We start from the raw sequence: 18,505 nt of genomic DNA, 5'->3' as shown, positions 1-18,505 counted from the left end.
ATAAAAAAAAGAATAGGAATTTATTGGCAATCAAGGCAAATCTCACTCCATCACTGAATAAAGGACTTTCAGATCTGTGAATGGAAGAATAGATAAAATGTCAAAATTTCTGTTTCAGGAAGATATTAGTTTGAAATTGATTTGTGAGCCATTAAAGTTGCCCTATCACGGATGAGCTAGTCTGAACTCCCAGGGTGTTCAAGAGTCTCCAACATTTATCTCCATCTTACTTCACCAATTTTCTATCTTTCTGTCCCTCTCAGAAACCTTCAGTTGCAGTTGGATGGATGTACTGATTATGTCCGGAAAATGTTGGAGGGTTCTTTGCCTCTGTCCCTTAGTTTTCTGCTCAAATTCTTAGCAATTCCTCAAAGCCTAATTTAAGCCTTAATCATCTATGTGAAGCTTTGCCCAACCACTCTAACCTCTCAAAAGCACACCATCTTCTCCTCTGAGCTCAAGACACCTCATGAAAATGACACTTCTTAAAATTTTTGCAATGACAATTTATCTCTTTGCAGTTAGCAGAGGTAAGAGATGTCTGCTCAGCCATAAGGGCAAGATGCCTTATACTCTCTTTATTCATAAATTACTGTGTATACATATACAGTGCATTAAGCATTTTGCTGAACCTTATTTCATTAAAGTTAATCCTCATTATAGTCCAATTAAATAGGCATTTTCTTTACCTGTGTACAGAGAGGAAAACAGAGGCCCACAAAAGGGAAATGATTTACCCAAAGTTGTATAGCTAATAAAACAGAGCAGAGTTTAAAATGGAAGTTTCCATTTCAAAACTAGGGACCTTTCTCCATAAGAGTAAAGAGATTTTGAAATCAGACCCCTTGGTATTTATTCCTCTATGTGTGCAAGACAGCGCTGGCCAAAGAGTAGGTATTTAGTGGGTATATATTGAAAGACTGGTTGATTGCTGGTTAATGAATGATGATGTCGCTTCCAAAATCAGCAGCATCAGTAATGCAAAAGAAATGGGGTGAGGATTCAACCTCTATCATGACATACGCAGTAATTTGGGGGCCTAAAAAACAAATACAAAAAAGAATCGCCTGTGATCATGGCCATTGTTGCTCCAAATACATCTGACGCACCTGACCTCTGAATCTTTTCTTTCCCTAATGGTTTCAGGCCAGACCATCCGATCCTTTCTGGTGTAACAGCTCCTCCATAATGGAGAAAGATTAGAACAGACTATTAATACCCAAGCAGATGCAGAAGCCACCCAGATGGATAATTTCAATGTTAGTACAAAAATATTGAAAAGAGCTACAGAATGTCACATAGAGGATTAGCAATACAAAAGAGATTGAAGGCATTTATTTTTGGAAAAGTAATTTTTTTTCCTGAATATCACTTGTACATTTTGAATAGAGCTTCTACAGCTTATACATGAATTCTACTTTCTAAGCAAGAGGTAGTTTGCATGGTAGATAAGCGTGCGGGGTGCATAGACTTGATCGTATTAGCTTCCATTTGCCAAATGTGTCCTTGCTTTGCACAGGACAACTCAACCACGCTCAGTCACGTGGTTAGAGAGCACTCCCTAAACTGACTATAGGTTGGTGCAACAAGAGATTATGTAAGGATCATTGTAGAGATTATACAATCACAGTTTTGTGGAAGAGGTAAGTTTTTAACATGGAGAAATTCATTAGAAAATCACATTTAAAGAACAATTGAATAATATAATAGCTAAATTTGAAAAATCAAAATAAGATCATTTTTCTAAAAGGAATATATATTTTAAGGGCTTTCTTTTTTTCTTCTAAAAATGACCCAACAATGATTCAGCCACACTTAAACTCTATCGACAGTTTATGTGGAACTCTAGGGCCCAGGTGTTAGTTTCCATAAGTTTCTCTTAATAAGAAACCTGGGATTCTCAGAGGGTAACTAATCCCCTAGCTTGAAAGTGAGTCATATCAGGGAAGTGGGGAATACTTAGGTTTTGCTAAGGAACATTTCTGCTCTTGAAGACATCAAATGGTCCATGTCTTCATCTACTTTCTGCTGCAGTAACAATATCACAACCTGAGTGATTTGTCACTAATGCCAACGTGTTTTGTTCATTATTCCAGAAACTGGGAAGTCCAAGGGCAGGGCACTGTCCTGACAAGGAGCCCCCTCCTGCATTAAGACAGCTAACCCACTCCTGAGATAACTGAACTAATCCATTCCTGAGAACTCATTACCTCTTAAAGGTCCCCCCTGCAATGCTGTTACAATGGCAGTTAAGTTTTAACATGAGCGTTGGAGCCCACATTCAATCCAAAGCAGTCAGCTTAAAGTGACTTGCACTGACCAATTTAAGGCAATTTGAGCATCAGAAAGAGAAAACAATTATGGCTAAATGGAATCCATTTGAGTGCATGAAAGGCCATGATCCATTCAAACAACAAAGGGGGAATGCTAGCACAAAGGTAGTGCTATTGCAGAGGGTGACTACTAACATAATTTTTTTCTTTATACTTGGCTATAACAGTTTAAAGACAGATTATGTGTAGATATTTTGCTACTTCTTTTTATTCTTCTGGACCTCTGTTAAAAAGGTGTAGATGATATGCTTTCTGTGTAAGCAGGGAAGAGTAGGTAAAAGTAGAGGCAGCCATGGGGTTAGTTCCAAGGAATGTTGCAACCATAGAAAAGATTCATTGTGGCCGGAGGTGACACTAGGTAGCATGAGGCTCAGTTGGTGGTCAGACTCCATGACCAGAAAGAAAGAAAGAGAGTTCAACTGTCAGTTTTGAGGTGACTGGTGAGCCTGTTGTTCTCAGAGAGTGAGGTGGCCCTGTTGATTATAAGAAAATACTAATAGGTAGTACTTATTAGTATTTCAGGTATTCGAAACAGCTAATAATTTCAAAGAATATTTATAAGACAGGGTAATTATAATCATTGGCGGGAAAATTGATGATATGGTTCCGTTCATGAAAAACTCATTAAAGAGTGCCTCATTTTAAGGGAAAACCCCTAAATTTTAAGTATCTATACCTGTGGGAAAGGCATGAGATTTAAACCCTTCCAGTGATATAAAGAGCATCGTTTTGTAGATGTAGGCAAATGATGAATGACTCAGGTTCAAATCAATTTGGGATAAGAAATCATACACTGATTAGAAATTATTTGCTTGTTAATCCAAATCCCATAACGTAGGTTACTCTGGGAATGTATTGGGTGTGTGTTTGTTGGTTTCTTGTTGAATCAGCAAAGACCTTTACAATCTCAGGTATGCATCAATATAAATTCCAGCATAATTTCAAATTATATGAAAACAAGCACTGTTGTAACCCTACAATGGCATTTTAAAAACTTACATAGAAATAACAATTAAGTCAGAGCATTGATAATTTTGAACAGTTTAAGTGTAATTACAGTAATAAGTTTAGTAAATGTTATTATAGTTTTGTCTACTCTTTAAGGTATTTATAGTATTCAAAAGTTTCAGTTGCATTAAAATTCTAATTGTAATTTGCACATTCTACGAGTTTAATTAACTGTACTTGTAATACATTTGAAACGTTCAATTTGATGTTTCCAGTTTTCTTTATCAGTTATGTACATTTTTATTTAACACATTGAGCAGTTTATGAGCTATAGATAAAAATTTTTGTCCCTCTTTGTTAAATAAAGGAATTTTTTAAAAATTGTATCAGCTAAAACAATTTCAGAGCGCATAATTAATTTGCTTAGGTCACACTACCAATGAAGAGCAGACCTAGGACTCCAGTTGATCTATGCAAATTCAAAGCCCATGTTTATATTTACTGCAACCAGACTCTTGGCAGACATTTTTGGGATAGTTTTCACATTAGAGTATTTTTTTCCCTACTTTGCAGGAAATGATTTGGGTTGTCCACACGCAACTTTTCGAACAGGTTGCCCATGGCTGAATTCAGTCATTAGAACTGTTGGTTTGGACCCCATATTTTATATGTTACATATAATTAATAATACGGGTACTAGGAAGGCTGTGGCAGGAAATTCACACAGCAAGGCCAGCCTGGGCAACTTAACGGGACCCTATCTCAAAATAATTTATTTTAAGGGTTGGAGATGTAGGTAAGTTGTAGAGTCATTCCTGAGCATGTGGGAGGCCCTGGGCTCAATCCCCACAACCAAAAAAAAAAAAAAAATTAATTGATAACATTTTTAAATTGGAGAATTTCCCATAAAAAGGCAGGCACACTGGTGCACGTAACATCCCAGCAACTGGGGAAGCTGAGGGAGGAGAATTACAAGTTCAAGGGCAGCCTTGGCAACAAAAAAGGATAAAAGGATAGGGGATATAGCTCAGTGGTAAAATGTCCCTGGGTTCAATCCCCAGTACCAATGCAAATGTATGACTTTTCTTGAAAAACTGTTAATATTTGGCAACAATCAGCAGGAAGCAAGTGAGGGCTGTCCCTGGAATGGAGCACTCATCTCCTCTGCCCCACCCCACCAGCTTCACTGGCCCCAGTGTGCATGTAAGTGTCCTGTTACTACTGCACACCGATGTACTGAAACCAACTGCACAAGGACCCTCACGTCACTGCATGCCAATGTCAAAGGGGAATTTTTTTAAAAAGTTGTTTGACCTTTATTTTTATTTATCTATATGTGGTACCAAGACTTGAACCCAGTGCCTCATACCAGGCAAGTGCTGTACCACTGAGTCACAACCCCAGCCCTCAAAGGGGAATTTTAATAGTACAGAACACAAGGTAGAGCTGGGCTGTATTTTATGACCTCAGGGATACGTTCTAAGCTGCAGAAAGGCAATTCTCCTGACCTGGAATTGGATGGATGGAGTAATCAGCAAAGAAGGAAGAGCCAGCACAGGATACTGAAAAGGAGCAGCCAAAGAAGTCCGCTGAAGTCAGAAGCGTCCACCCACCCACCCACCCATCCATCCTTTCATTCACTTGAAAAGGCGCATACTTCACACACGGGTTCCTCGTGTAGGCAACAGACTTGCCTGGTGAAAACAGGAGGTGAAAGGGACAATGCTGTAGGCTGGGCCCACTGTGAAGATCCGCATGGCTTCTTTGGAAGGAATCTGCCTGTGGCTAGTCTGGCCCTGCCCGGATTGTCAACAGGATCTGCTCCCTTCCTCAGCAAACAACCTGCATCTGCAGGAGACAGGCAGGCCCGGAACGCCCTCCTTGACAATGTGAAGGACATGAGCTCCCCTGAAAGCAGGTGGGGGGGGACTTGGGTGACCTTTGCACAGACCAGATTCCAGGACCCAGGGAGACAGGACCAGCAGAAGCAAAGCCTCCCACCACAAATCTGTAAGAACAAGTTCCAGTTAGGACTGGTCAGTGTGGATCAACGTGACTCAGAGATGCCTTGGATCTTTAACATGTCATTATAACAGCAAAATCTCTCCTCCATGGGGAAGATCCTGCACAGCCAGGACTTAAAAGTCTGATGCCATCCTGCTGTCAATCAGGAGTCAGAAGGTGGATCTGGGTAGGACTCTCAGGAAACCTCCTTGGGACCCTCAATAAAACAGTAGGGCAGGAAGGACATGCTATCCCTCTCCTCTCAGAGAGGACCCGCTCTCTCCCTTTCTTCATTGAAAGTGCCCCCTTTTCCCTTTTCCTATCTCATGCCTGTTACTACGTGTGACTTGTCTGCAGTCCTTGGCATGGTGAGGCGTCCGCAGCTGCCTCAGCTCCATGGATGGCCTTGCTCTGCAGGGCTCACACTTGTGTGTTGACTTTGTCCGCACTGCACTGGACAACTTTCAGCACCGACTCTGGTCCAGGCACTGTGGAATATGTACCAGGTATCGATAGTGAACAAAATAGCCAAGACCCCTTCGATCACCTATCACAACCTCAATAGACAATCACACAGATAAGTTATAAAAAGTGTGATGAATGAGATAAAGTGGGGGGGGGGGAGTAGAAGAAGTTGTGAAAGCACATGCCAGAGGCTGTTCACCCCGTTCAAAACAGGATTCCCAGTTACTTAGAGCCCACGGGACACTGGCCATCCTTTTGGAAACCCTGGTCTGCTTCGGCGTCTGCTCATCTGCTAACTGAATTAACAGCAGTTGACAGGAACTGAGGACTCGGCGTGTGCTAAGTTGGGTAATGAGTACTTTCCACAGATCAGCTAGTTAACCCTCATACCAAATATATTCTAAGACTGGTTTTATGAGCATCTCCATTTTGTAGAAGAGGAAGCAAGCACAGGCATAGGAGAATGAAGAACTCTCTCAACTCTGGAGAGTGAAGTCAGACTACGTCATACCCTTAAGCCTTTGACCTTCATGTAAAGGAGGCATTCCTTTTCTGAATCCATGTAACTCATAAAAAACTGCACATCAAACACACACAACCACACACACACACACACACAAAGAGACTTATCCCAAAAGAGTAAATGTCAATAAACCTTAACCCACTTCTACAGTAAAGAGTTTATCCAGCAAGAACAATATTCCTCCAATGATAGCTTTTTATTAAGGACAACATGAGCTAGGACACAGGGTGCTATCCAGTCTCAGAACACAATTTTCAAGGACAGAGTATTTCCACTTTATGTTGCAAAATAATGAACACATGGACACCCCAGAATGCTTATCCAACATAGCTTGCCATGTTAGTATTTAAAATAGGCGAACATGTGCTGAGAGATATAAAGAAATGTAACTATACAGATGATTTCTTCCCTACTTGGCTCAACATTGATCATTCACTGTTAAGTAAACACTCTCTAAAGTAAAAGGAGTCAATGGGAATTTGGATCTTTGAAAAGAAATTACACAGCCAAAGCTCACTTGGAGAGGTGAGGAAAGGCAAGGCAGAGGAGTCTCTACCAGGGCTGAAGAAGAAGCTTTAGGGCTGATAACCTTGGCAGAGAAAAGCTTTCAGACTGAGCCATTAGCATATGCAAGGAGATCATTTTTTATTCCTTTACTTTTGGGAGCTGGGGAGAATGCTTTTTGCCCTTATCCAAGTGTGAGGAAGATCATGGCCCAGATTAACGTGAGAAGCATGAAAATATCTTCTTCCTAGGTTTCTTCTCATCACCAAGGACTCATGGACTTCCTTAAACCTTCAGTGTTCACAGCCCGTAAATACCACTTCCAGGGAAAGTTCTGATGTAGCCTGAATCCCAATCCTTAAACACCCTGCCCTGGAGGCCTCAGGAAACTCTGAAAACCTTCCTTTCTCCTCCGAAAACAAAACCTCACTAAGGTCAGGGTATCCTCTGAGCCATTCAGACATGGGAAATCTTTAACATGAGACAACATGCACACATTCTGCCTAAATAGAACAAATACTCGAAAGGCCTTACAAACAGTGCCAAGGAGGCAACAAAGTGTTTTGTTTATTTTTTGTATCTTGAGAGGATGGGGGAGAAAGAAATGTTTTCAAGTGCTATGAGGCCACATGATAAATTAGAGCAATATTTCTAAAGTGTATTTAATTACAAATTGGCTTGAGCTTCCGAAAGGACAGAACTTGTAGATAGATATGTCCTGAATGTGAACCATTACCATACTAATGATATATTAAATCACTTTTATAAAATAAAAAACCCACTGCTTCTGGAGTACATAAAAATGTATCTGAAGCCTTTCACAAAGCTGTGCGAAGGAGACCTTTTTTGTATTTTATTTAGAGACAGGGTCTCACAGAGTTGCTCAGGGCCTCACTAAGTGACTGAGGCTGGCTTTGAAGTCGTGATCCTCCTGCCTCAGCCTCCCAAGTGCCTGGGATTACAAGCATGCACCGCCACACCTAGCAGGCGGATACCCTTCTAAGTCCTGAGGATACAAGAGTGGATGAGACAAAAATCTCTCTTCTCCAGGGGCAAGATACTGTGTTATGGAGAAACAGGACACAAAAATTTCCGATACGATGTCTAGGAGGGGTGGAGTCCCTGAAGGTGCACACAGCAGCCAGTGGACAGGGTGGAGGTAGGGGCAGGAGGGATACGTATTATGAAAATAGTTTGCCAATGTCTTACCTCCTTTCCAGGCTGTGGGACACTGAGAACTCTGGGTGAGAAGCCAGGAGGTAGGGGCTCTTGTTACATCCTTCTCAGCATGTCCTCGGTTTGGTTATATTTGAGATATCAGGCAAATCTGGGAAAAATGAGAAGTCTTGACCAATCAAGAAACTGTGTTCGCAGGTCAGGTTCGTGGCTTTATTGGGAGGCAGGACAGAACGTGGGCACTGAAAGCAGAAGGACCTAAGCTCAGAGGCTAGTTCATCCTCTCCTTCCCTGTCTGACCCACAGCAAGTTTGCTTTTTCTCTCCAAATCGATATTCTCATTCATCAAACAGAAATCTATACCCACATCATACATTTCCTTGAGGGTTAAGTTTGATTGCTGTGCAAAATTAGCTCCAGGTTTGGCATGTGGCACACACCCAATAAATGGGAGATATCCTTCTGGTGGAGAGCAAATGAGACCATGACTAATACCTTCCAAACAAAGCCCTTTCTATTTTCTGCAGATGTCCCTTCTTTCTTCCAGGTAAAGTAACCTGATTATCGTAAATTGCTCTCCTGAGGCTGGTAAATGGTACCTGTCCGAGTTATAGACTGGTCCACTAAATATTCGCATTTTAAAAATAATAGAATCCATTTGCAGCCATTCAGATAAGTGGAAGGGAAAAAATCTACTGAAAACTAATACAAATCATTCAGTTACTGGGTACAAATCATTTACAATTGTAGGGGCCAGATTTGCCCAGGTTTGGACGCATAGGCAGACACCAGCCGTGGAGAGAGGAGAGACCTGGATACTGAGTGGGTGTGTTTATGTGCGTCTGAATGACTGTATACTAAAAACAAATAAAAAAATAAACTTTAACTTTGATTCCTTCATGGATTATTCTTACCCAGCACTCTGTGCTAGAGTTGGCAAAGATTTTCAAGTGTTGACTCGAAATGTATTTCTGTCATTTATATACCCTGTTTGGAAACAAAAAAGAAAGATTTTTAAAGCTTTGTAAGAAAACAGTGTGCAGCGGAGAGAAGATTAGTCATCTGGTGACCAAAGGCTCAGCCTGGGGAAAGCTTATGTCAGGAATGTAGGCCTCACGCAGCAGACAGACGCAGGGGTGTGGGATAGGAATTCCCAAGAAGTACCGCTTACATTTGATCCATGAAGTGGCAGGTGTTCTTGGAAATAGGATCCTGGGTTTGGCCCAGACCACATTCTCTGTCAAAATGGAAACAAAGACGGAAAAATCACCACCACACTGACATTTTCCATTAACCTCTGGCATGGAACCACACACTCTTATCTGCCCACAACTGCTGCTCAGTCAGCAACCCACCTCTTATCTTCATTTGCAGACTGTGGAATTACCGCAGTCTCTGAAAATGAACCAGGAGCAAGTACTACTGCCACCTGAAGCTCTCTGGTGACTCAGATCTTCCTGGGGCCCAAAGGGGATGGTGGTAAATAAATGTTTATCTTGATGAACACACATCACACGACCTGAGCTTTTAACTCCAGGTCAGTGTTTATGCCACTGTGTTTGGAACACTCAGGGGTTGACCATCCATCGGGCTAAGAGGGAGGACAAAGAAGAGTGACCAGTTGGCTGGAAGTTGTTGGCACACGCTGTGGCCACCCTCCTGTCTCTGCTGGGACTGTAAGTGCATTCAGGGTAGGAATGACCCCCAGGAAGAGGCCTCTAAAGAAGGAGTCAACAGTACAGGACATGGCCCAGTTCTTCACCCATGACAGACATCCCAAATGGACGTGGACTTTTTTCCCTGGTTGTCCATTAATAGGCCATCTTGGCTCACTCATCCAGATAGTCACTTCTGATTGATCAGACGTGGCACAAGGAAAGAAACGTGCTTCATATATGTTTACATAAGGGCACAGGATAATTGAGCACCTTTTCCCCTACAGGGATGAACTAAAACAACCTTAAGCTTAGGAATTTTAACACCATTAATTCCTGGCTAGATTTTAACCCACATGACACCGTTCTTCTGAAAGCCCGGAGTCTCTAAAGGAAAATGTTATCGCAAAGTAGCAGATGTGAAGCCTCGAAATGTCAAGTGGATTTAGAGGAAAACTGCACTTCTAAATGGCAACAGGTGGCCTTTACTTTTCATGCTCATTTGGAGAGGGAAGATCACAGAAGAGAACACATTCTTCCTGCCACGATCATGATAGATAATCAGGCAGGAGGCGAAAAGGAGGTCTAACGCCATAATGATGTTACAAGTCAAAACATTTGAAAAGGTTATAAAAATTCGCTTTCCATGATACTCAGTGGTTTTTGATTCTTTGGTGGGAGAAGGAACTGAGTGCTCATTGTGGCATTTCAATGATTATCTTAATTTCAAGTAGACAAAAATGGGTTTTGAAGACAAGTATCGAGTTGCATTTCATGAACAAAGAAAATGGACATGGTAGAGAATGAATGACAAAGAAATGACCTAAGCAGGTGTCCTCTCTACTGCCCATGCCTTCTTTATAGGCTATTTCAACCTTTAAGGAAAGGCGAGTCTATCCCTGTATCAATCAACACACAGGTGATCTATAAGAAGTCAACTTGGCTTGGCATCCAGGAAGGGGCTCATTGTGAAACCAAGGTCTTTCAGTGTGAGGTACAAGCCATTGTCTTGCAGTTGCTTTATTGGCTATTTTCACTTGTTCAAATCTACTCAGTCTGCATAAGCAAACACTATTCCCTGTACACCCGTCAATAAACTCACTTCCTGTGAACTTCAAGATGGCGACATTCTACCAAGCATCTAACCCGTGCAGAGCAGGGTTCTTGCTTGGCGTGTATTTTCTATACTTCTTGTAATCTTCTTTTAAATGGATCAAGCAAAGAGCCTCTCCGTGCCTAAGAGCTCTCACTGTTTCCTTTCTTACACTTTAAATGTATGTTGGACCCAGTTTGTCTCATTATTTCTTTGAACTGCTCCCCACCAGCATCCCATTTTGTCCCCCACAAAAGTATGCATGGAGAGAAAAAGAAGGAATGGAGGGTCAGAGAATTAACTGTCAGAAAGCTTCAAAAAGAAAACACACACAGAGTTGAAGAAACAGCTGCTAATTCTGTTATAGGATACGGAATGCACAAACTGCTTTATACCATCAGCTAGCTGATCCCCTGCAGTGGCAGATATATCCTACCCAGAGCCCCTCATTTTTTAAATGCTTTTTTATGCTGTCTTCACTCACACTGGTCACGTCTCACCCAACTACACCCTTCAACTACTGATTCTCACAACCCAGTTAACCCAAGACAAAGAGTCACAGGAATTCTGAAAGCATCAGATCTATTACACTGATTTGACAGGGAGTAATCATTTTTTTTTTCCTGCCAAAAACTCCTAAAGGAGTTATCCATTCTGTGATTCATTTTAATGATTTTTTCAATGAATTTTCCATTATTTTATTTTTATTGCATAATTAAATCCTTTACACACTTCATCTATTAAAATGAAATCAGTTTAGGCAAAACAGTGCTTACTTGAATTCTGATATGCATTGTGTTCTTCTTGCTGTGTTTAATTAATGACATTTCAATAATACAGTCATTAATCTTAAGTGATACAATCACCAGAGTCAAATGACGTGATGATTTCTAAGTTCCAGAAAGATCACTCAAAAATCAAAGATTCTTTAAAATTTTTTTGCAACACTTTTAAATTCAAAAGTAAAAAAGTATGAAGAGATTGACTGTCAGAAAGGCCAGTCCTCTCTCCTACAAAGTAAGAATTTATAGTGGCCAAGGGGACCTGGCTATTATCAGTTATGCCTTTAGAAATACTCAGAATTTTTCACATTTCTCTTCTCCTTTCATACTATTTCATAAGTGTTTCATCAAGTCTTGTTTCCATACCTTATTCCTTTTAATAAAATGTGGGCTAATAAAAACCACTAAGAATAATAATAAACGGCACTGAGTGGACATTTACTCCAACCCAGTGTCCTGTCTAAGCTCTTCCGTGTGAGAATGTGTTCCACTTCAACAAACTCTCACTACCGTTTTATTATTATGCCTATTTTCAAAAGAAGAAAGTGAAGTCAAAGAGGCTAAGTAACTTCTCTAACTTCACCCAATCCAGAAGAGTGGGTCTGTGGGCTGGGAATGTGGCTCAGAGGTAGAGTGTCTGCCTGGCATGCGTGAGGCCCTGGGTTCAATCCCCCAGCACCATGCACAAAAACACATATCATTATTTAAACAATAATTTAAAAAAAGAAGAAGAGCTGGTCTGGCATCTGACTCCAGAACTTAGACTTCAAACAGCACCATTCACTGCATCCCCTGAAAGAGAGTCACCACCCAATGCCTCGATTACTCCATTGTTTCTCCCCTCAGCCTGGACTGAACACGAGGAAGCAAACACTTGGTAGCAATCGCCTGAATTGTGTGCCTCCAAATGTTACTTAGAACAAATGCTTCTTAGGTCAGAGACCATTTTTTAATCATCCCGCCTTGGTCACACACTTCTTTACATGTTAAATGCTATTTCACACCTACTAAAATTATACCCTGCTTCAAAATAGTGTCCATTTCTGAGACTAAAATAGAGGGTAGTTCTGAAGAAGGTCAAGGCAGTATTCCAAAGAGTGGTGGGCAGGTAGCATGTTACATTGAGATTACCTTGGAAAGGATTAAAGCATTGACAAAATAAGAATTAAAAAAAAAAAAAACTTTAACATCTCTATCCTTTTTTATTTTTTTATTTTTGTAGACTTTATCTTAGTCCATTTTGTGCTCCTGTAACAGAATACCACAGACTAGGTAATTTATAATGAAAGAAATGTGTTTGGCTCGTGGTTCTGGAGGCTGAGGAGTTTAAGAACATGTAGTCAACATCTGGTGAGAGTTTTAGTCAGCTTTTTCATTGCTGTGACCAAAGGACCTGAAAAGAGCAATGCAGAGGAGGAAAAGTTTATCGGGGCTCATAGTTTGGAGGTTCAGTCCATGGTCAGTCAACTCCATTGCTCTGGGCCCACGCTGAGGCAGAACATCATGGTGGAAGGGCATGGAGGAAACAGCTCAGGACATGGCAACCAGGCAGCAGAGAAGGCTCCAGTCCTCTCTAAGGGTTTCCTGCACATGTTCAATACGTTGTTTATGATCAAGAACAAGAAGATTCTAGAACAAGCAAATATACATGGAAAACATCTGGTAGAACCTAATTATTTTACAGAGAAATAAACTGGTTCTGAGAGGTTAAGCAGGGTATCTCAGAACACACAGCTGGCTGAAGAGCAGATTAAGCACCAGAATCTCAAGGTTTTCATTCCTAATCCTGAGAATTTAATACCAAATCAAGGTTTTCAGCTAAAGAGAAACCTCACCTAAGGGAGAAACACCTGGTTTCTTCCACGCATTCATATCCACTTGCTCAAGAGGATTATATGCTAGGGGATTAAAAAAAAAAAAGACTTTTCAGTGATATTTAAGAATTTAAATAAATGGGATATTTGTCAAAGAATTGGGGTCAGATAAGCAGAAGGACAAATTCCAGTCAATGGTAGCCTGCAGAGACCACAACCCATGCATCAAAACCATGCAAAACACAACAAAGGATCAGAAAAGAAACATGGACATTGAGAAAAAAAATTTCTTCTCCACTGATGCCAACGTGAATTTGTTAAGAAGCCATTCTAAACGGATCTCATTTCTTTCTTGATAATTTCATTACTGGTAATAAAGTTCCCAGTTAGAGGGCAGTGACCATAGGGAAAGCCATCTTCTAATTCCACCTGGATTTCATTGAATCCTCACCACCATGTGGAGGTGTCGACACGCACTTTTCTGGGCGGAGTGGCAGACACAGAGTTCTACTGAGGTCTGTCTGACTCCAGAAACCCTCTTCTGTTCTTGCTATCCTCAGCCTGATGGTAGCCTCTAAGTTACTGGGGCAAGCGAAGGGCTCAGATATGGTTCACTGTGATTTTAGCAAAACACTTGACGGTCTTCTATGCTTGTGTGTTGTTCAAGAGACCAGCAACTATTTGAATGAACCACAGTCAGTGAGTGCTACTTACTGAATTAGTCAATACTGAATTGGAGAGAAGTCTTCAGGACAGTGCCATAAAGTTCTATTGGGGATCAAAAGCTCTTGAATGTTTTAATCAATACATCAGATTAAAATATAGAATATGCCTCTGCAAAAAAAAAAAAAAAAAAAAAATCTTTGGAACACACTACTGAGCAAGGAAACAGTACACTGGCCAACAAAATCAAGTTTCAGAATCATCTCTGCAGGAGGCACGGGTTAAAACCAATGTGGATAAATTCAATAACTATGAAAGTCAACACTTAACATCTAAGCTTTAAAAAAAAAAATCAACCAAACAAAGGCAAGAAGAGAAAAAGTCAGGTTGACAGCCATTCCTAGTTTTCTTTTAAAAATATCAAGGACTTTTATTTCAATATTACCCAAGTTTCCCTTTGAGACACAACCTGGTGCCAAACTGGCAGATGAGGCTGGAGGTGGGCATATGTGGAAGTAGATCGTGGACTTTAGCTCTGCCTCTAGAAGAACAGGTTGGGATCAAGCCATTCAGTCCTCTCCTGGAGGGTCACACAAAAGGTGCTGGGTAGCAAGCAAAGAAAAATAGGTACATATCCAACTTTCTGTGGTAACTCAAATTTATATAGTCTTTTAAAAGGTAATTGGAATGTCTTGCTGATGGTAAAAACAAAAAGCAAGAACAGAAGGTATAGAAGAAGTGTCCTTTAAAAATATCAATGACATATCCTGGAATGTGAAAATGTCCCTTTATAGTTAAAAATTATTTTAATATTGTACCATTTTAGACCTTGAATGAGTCTATGTTACAGCATGTGTCTGTAACATAGACTCATTTCAATTGTAAAAACAATTGAAATGCTACTTTAAAAAAATCAGAATCGGGCACTGTGTTGCACCACTACTGTATCTTTTTGAAAGAATTAACAGTATTTTCCTATTGTGAAAGTTAATTCTGATGACATTTTCACATTCACCAAAAATTTTTTTCTGTATTTTTGCATCCCCAAATATTTAATACAAGTAGATTGTGCATGGTTTGGGCATTCAGAGATTAATAGAATGATGAGTCAATTTTAATTTCTAAAGCCATGAAAAGTTGCTTTGAGGCTGAACAATTCTGAATTTTTATTTATAACAACATGCACTGTCCATGTTTCTTTCCCTACCATAAAGGAATTGATCAGTTTCTTCATTAAAGCAGCAAGAACTTAATAAATCTTGTTTTAAAAAAAAAAAAGAAAGAAAGAAAAGAAAAATAGGTACAGAGCAATGGTGCGTGACAGGAGTAAGAGTCCTCTGGGCAATGATAGTGGATTTGGAGGTGTGAGAAGAAGGCAGAAGTCTTGAGTTTTTAGATTGGCCAGTGGGCTTCTATGACCATGAGCAGCCACGGTCAATATGTAAGCAGATGAATGTGGCCCAGTTCCAATGAAAGCTAACTTATGGACACTGAAATTTGAATTTCATGGAATTTTCGCCTACCACAAAATGGCATTCTTCTTTTGACTTTAAATAATTTTTTTTTTTAAATATACAAAGCACTGTTAGCTCACAAGTAGTATAAATACAGGCAGCAGACCTGATTCCAGTGGCTGGAAATAGTTTCACGAATGAATAAGAGAAAGAAAGTGATTTATTCCATGTTTTAGGGAACAGAGGCAGACAACACCAGAAGCCATAGGAGATGGACTTCAAGAGGAAGAGGAGAAAATAATTCTATGGTAATCCAGCTGTTTTAGAATAAATCTGGGGGAAAATGCCAAACTATAAAAATTAACAATGAGTCAGGTGCAGTGACTCACACCTGTAATCCCAACAACTAGGGAGGCTGAGGCTGGAGGATTGCAAGTTCAAAGCCAGCCTTAGCAACTTATTGAGGCCCTAGGCAACTTAGTGAGACCCTGTCTCAAAATAAAACATGAAAAGGGCTAGGGGAGTGGCCCAGTGGTTAAGCACTGGGTTCAATCCCTGGCAAAATAAATAAATAAATAAATAAATAAATAAATAAATAAATAAATAAATAAATAAATAAAGTAAAGAAAAAACAATCACAATGGAAGAGTAGTAAGCCAAGCCAAAAATTGACCCAAGGAAAAAAGGGTCAATTTTCTTCCACAAAATGAGAGGAATTTCATCCTTCCATGACTTAGGATAGTCCTTGAGGCCGAGGTCAATAGGGAAACATGAGCCCTAAACAAGGGCAGAGGGCAGGCCCTGCAGCTTCCATGGATGGAAGGATTGGATTTCCAGTCACATTATTTTAGTCCACAACCCCAAACTTTTTCTCATTCCAGAAGCAAAGCTTTCAAAATAAATAAATAAATAAATGAATACAAAAGAAATTCTCTTCCAGAAGACTTTGGGTGACCATAAGGCTAAGTTTTAGTTTTTAACTCCAACTCCTTTGACTATTTTAATTTCATCCTCCATGCTCTTAGGAACCACATGAAACTCAGCAGCAGCCCCCTTGTGGAAAGAGGATGAGTGCAAAGCTAATAGGTTTCCTTGGTGGATGTGTGTCTTACTTGGAAAAATGTGCTCCTGAATCAAGTACCAGGGAATTGCTCAGGGCTGAAGATTTCCCCATGAATCACGTACTGCAATTGAACACTCAAATGCTATTTAAAAAAAAAAAAAAAAAAAAACACTGCCTTTATCTCAAATACCATGTTTGTAAATATGGCATGTAGTGGATTGATTTCTAAACGGTCAGGGTTAATACAAGTCCAGGGCAGGAGTGACGGACGGCCCGGCTGTGTATTACACTGTAGAGTTTTACCATCATCCTCTTTACATTAAAAAGTAATGAATCTCATCCCATTGCCAGGTTCTTAAAAGCAGAGCATCACTTGATCACGTGACGACATGAAGACCCAGCTCATAAATAGTAAATGCGAACCGGATTTTCTTACCTTCAGGAACAAGAGCGACTGAAAGCTCTCTGGTCCTCCTGGGACCTAAACTTCTTTAGTAAAAAAGTTTGGAAGTTCAGAGAGAAAAATAAACAAAATAAGAGCCCTTGAAAGTATGGTAGATCAAGGAAGTTGAGCAGTTACTCTATGGTTATACCACTTTTCAGAGTGGAAATAAAAAATCCAGCATTTATAGAAAATCCCCATTTGCTGATAATTACAAGTAACATGAATGTTCTCTTTTTTCGGGAGTAACTTTCAGAAATCCTGGTCATTCAGGTTAGCATAGCACGTGTATTAATTTCCTAGGTCTGCCATAAATATGTAGCACAAACTACGTGGATTAAAACAATTAAAAATTTATTCTCCCACAGTCCTGGAGGCAAGAAGTCCAGAATCAAGTGTAAGCAGGACCATGCTCCATCCGTTGCTCTGGGAAGAGTCCTCCCTTGCCTCTTGCTAGCTTCAGATGGTGACCAGCAATCCTTGATGCTCCTTGGCTGAAGCTGTACCGCTCCAGACTCAGTTTCCACCATCCTGTGACCTTCTCCTCAAGATCTCTCTCCTCTTCCTGTAAGGCACCCGTTGTGTTGGACCAGGAGACTGCTCCACTCCAGTAAGACTTCCTTGTCACTAATTTCACCTGCAATGACCCAATTTCCCAAAGGGTCATATTCCAAAAGGTTTGAGGAGTTAGGATTTCAACATGTCTTTTGGAGGCACAAAAGTAAACCATGACAATACTTAAATCTGACCCATAGGATCAGGCCATGTGAATGAAGAAGACAGAAGAGGCCAAAAATAAATCAACAAACATTTGTGTTGAACATTTTTGCATGCAATCAGACGTATGGTTTCCTTAAGATCTTTTCCATCTCAGGCACCGCAGAACATGTCTTCATACAATACTGCTAATCCTCATGCCACTCTGCAAGCTCCATGGATCATTTCAGTTTTACAGGTGAGAAAAATGAAGATCTAAGAGACACAACGACCTACCAAGGACACAGAGAGAACAAGAGAAGTGAGCAAGATTCAGATGCAGGGCTGAGAGACAGAGCAATGGATAAACTCATAGGGCCAAGCAGCCAAACAACAACAAAGTAAGTTTTTATTATTAATTGACAGTAGAGTGGTATCGTTTAGATGAGTGGTAAATATTCAGAGAAAAGGGTGTGTGGGACGGGGGCTTTAATGGTGTTTCATTCTGAACCCACGTACAGACTAGAATTACATTAAAAATTGTCAATTACTGAGCACTAAGTTTTGGCTAGGCCTTGAAGTCCATATTTGAGATAAAAGATTGAATAAGATATAATCTCTGCCTGCAAGATGCTCAGAGCTTATTACAAAAGAAAGATAAGGAAATGGACAATTTAAATTTGGTGTAATAAGATAACAATAGGTAACATGGATGGGGTATTTATGCCCTTCCTGGGTTTATTCTCAGTTCTTAATAAGCAGTCATGCGTCAATCCTAATATCAAGCCCTAAGAGGAGATGCTATTTTAAAACTCCACTCCACGAGTGCGTGCAGAGCAGCACTGCTAGGAAGTGGCAGAACTGGAATTTAGACCTTCCAAAGTCATACC

The 18,505-nt window shown here is 40.3% G+C and overlaps 1 long non-coding RNA gene across 2 annotated transcripts in view; it reads right to left on the bottom strand.

Moving 5' to 3' along the window:
• LOC306650319 overlaps positions 1–18,505 on the bottom strand; it is a 510,857-nt gene that overhangs the window by 32,537 nt on the left and 459,815 nt on the right. Inside the window, exons 6-7 of one of the 2 annotated variants that reach the window (XR_013760864.1) lie at positions 8,868–8,940; positions 8,000–8,104 (exon numbers count right to left, since the gene is read on the bottom strand). The exons of the other annotated variant lie outside the window; for it this stretch is intronic. This is a non-coding gene — a long non-coding RNA (uncharacterized lncRNA). Of the gene's footprint in view, positions 1–7,999; positions 8,105–8,867; positions 8,941–18,505 lie in introns of those variants that run through there. 2 annotated transcript variants of the gene reach the window in all.

Source organism: Sciurus vulgaris (assembly GCF_902686455.1).
Source record: "Sciurus vulgaris genome assembly, chromosome: 19".
Lineage (NCBI taxonomy): Eukaryota > Metazoa > Chordata > Mammalia > Rodentia > Sciuridae > Sciurus > Sciurus vulgaris.
Note: the sequence above shows the minus strand (reverse complement) of the source record. Positions and strands in the feature narration are given on the sequence as shown.